A 3,028-nucleotide genomic window follows, 5' to 3' on the forward strand; every position below is an offset into this window, starting at 1 on the left:
CAGCCAGGTCTACGTGTATTTCAAGAGCAGGTCCCATCAGCAGGAGTCACATCTGCCACGTCCAAACTCTCAAACACCCATTGCTGCTATACAGGAGCAGATCCCCAGTGCAAGGAGCTCAGCCAGACCTTTTCTGCTTACGACACCAGGTGCTCAGTCTCCGACAGCCACATCTTCCTTTCGCAGGATGGGGGTCACACAGGTGCACGTGTTGAGATTGGTACGAGAGACCAAGGAGTGCTGCTCAGGGTCTACAATTTCATCTCCTTTGCTGAGACCGGCCTCCAGATCAACAGAAGCGGAGAGGATGTGGCAGGGAAGGGGGAAGGTGCCTATTTCAGATACAAGCTTGCATGCTTTCACTAGGTTTTCCCAAATGACAGCAACCATCTTTTAAAAAGCCAAATTGTGGTCCTCTTGGTTCAAAATAACAGCAGTTGGGTTCATTCCCTCGGTAATTACTCTGCCTACAGGCACCATCTGGTCATCATCCTTATTTTTCACGACAGTGAAGGCCCTCAGTTTTCACTTGGAAAGCTCTGTCCAGCTCTGCTCCTCTCTTCCTCCTTCCCCTCCCAGCAGCTGTTTCCCATTGCTCTTTCATGAGACATACTCAGCCCGTTCCCTCTGTGCACTCTCTACATTCCCTCTTTAACTCCTCATGGCACGCAGCTTTCTCAGCACCCTTGTCAAATGGTGTCATATACAACTTACACTGAATTTATGTACCATTCAGGCACCTACTCACTTCTATTACCTCCAGGTGCCATTCTTCTCTAATATTCTTAAGCAGCTTTATTTACACTTTGGAGACGTGACAGTTCCTACAAGCAGAACACCACTAGATACTGCCTGAAGTCATGCATACTAATGGATGTATACAACTTCTGTAAGCAAATGACAAATATATGGAGTATTAGTCATCCTACATCAATGTGCAGATGAAAACTAAATGAGTAAGATTTCTGCTGCTTTATAGAAGAAACAGAACAGGCAGGCTGAATTACTACAGAAAGTAGAAGGAGCATGTAAACAATTTAGCTGCTATACTTATGTCACAAACTTTGCATGCTTTCTGTAACACATTCACAGCCTACTGAAGACACCATAAAACCTTATTACTCCAGATTTGCATTGCACAAAATAGTAATCTGCTAGCGCAGCATTTCACCAATTTTTGGCAAAGCAGCCCAGAACCACCTGAATTCCCATAGCACAGGATGGAGCAGTGCATGCCCTGAGGTATGAAAGTGATGGCATAATTCACCTCATTTCAGGAGCAAGTTTGTTGGTACCACAGCTCAAATAAAAAGCCCCTCCTCTTTTTTTTTAAGTCTACTACTGTATGGAACTATTTCTGTTTTATGTAATACAAGATGGGATTATTTCCAAATTCCCCCCCATCCTCAGAATGAAACTGGACGTTTTACTTTGCACCAAAACCCCAGTTTTCACCAAAAACCCAGTAGCAAGTTTCATGGTTTTATGTTACAGAAGTAGTAAATAATGAAGCTTCACTAGAGTCCTAAAAACAACAAAGATTCCTTGGATCTAATAATTTTTGAGGGCTTTTTCTAGCTATCTTAAAGTAAGACATGGTATTTTGATCTACTCCAAGCTGTAACATTGCTGTGACAGATGCATTAGGGTGCTTTTGCACCTAACAGCACACTCACAGGATTCTTCCGAAGCAGTATTGTTCTGCAAGTAGCAGAGTTTCAGCCTTTGCAGAGATACTTATTTGCTCAATAGCAAGACCAGATTAATTTTCATTTCAGTACAACTGTTTTTCATCATCTCTGTGGCTCCACACGTGGGCACACAGTTTTCCGTGTGAGAATTCATTAAGGAGCCAGGCTTAGCTCTATCTCCATGCTAGCTCCTCTCCTAAGTAATCACATAGTAAACTTCTGTTTCGACACATCAATGATTACGTTTCACTCTTTTGAACAGCTCCATGCTTTTTATACAGAAATATAGCACATTAATGGTTACAAAATAATCATTCCTTGGACACAGCAGAACAGCAGTCTTCTGTTAACAGTATGCCAAACTTTAGAAGTTAGAATCACAGATACTGCTTTTCAGTAAATGGTCTTAGAATATTCTATGACAAGTTAAAAACTTCAGTATTTTTGGAATCATCATGTAAGGAAAGACCATAAAGGGGAAATTTCACTTAAGTGTGAAGAAAAAACAAGTTTGGTTTGTTTGGGTTTGTCAGGGTTTCTTACCTACATGATACTGTGTCTATAGCATAATCAAAGTCTGGCTTATTTGTAGGGTCAACAGCCCATACTGCTGAGCTTTGCAGAACTCTTTGGGAACACTTGGTACACACACAAAAACCTCATGTCTAGATACACAGACATAGATGAAACATCTCAAAACTGCATGCCGAAGAGGCTGCTAATTTTATCCGTGCTGAATAGAATATTACTGCAGCTCTTTAAGTCTCCTGCCACATCATTAGCTCACCATAATCCTATAAGCATTCTCAGAAACATGAAGAAGGGTCCATCTAAACACAGTATTTCCTTCAAGCCAAACTACATAATGTGCATTATTAGAGTTTTTTACCTAAAGTAGCCCTAAGGGACATGGCAAGTGTTGGTTTACTTAATCTAAGAGTTAGGATCACTGACAAGTAATACACCAGGCAACAGGACAGCACAGCCTGGTCGTTTCAGTAGTTAGTCAAGCCTGCAGCAAGCCTGCTCTTTACAGCCGTGCAACTTCAAAATTGCAGGAGATACCACTTCTTACCAGTTTCTTCTGACAGGCTGAAAAGCAGTTAAACTTCTGACCCCTATCTCACAAAACTCTTGTGGAAACATCCTCTATCAGAATAATGTGACTTGTGCCACCTGGGTATTTGAGTAAGTCTTAAACATACACCAACCGTGACTTAGAACATTGTGGCCTACATCTGGATAGCTGAATGGCATCAATGACGACTCTTACGGTTGGACTTGATGATCTTGAGGTCTCTTCCAACCATAATGATTCTATGAGTCTATGATTCTCT

The sequence above is a fragment of the Cariama cristata genome, unplaced genomic scaffold (genome assembly GCF_000690535.1).
Source record: "Cariama cristata isolate BGI_N322 unplaced genomic scaffold, ASM69053v1 scaffold11680, whole genome shotgun sequence".
Lineage (NCBI taxonomy): Eukaryota > Metazoa > Chordata > Aves > Cariamiformes > Cariamidae > Cariama > Cariama cristata.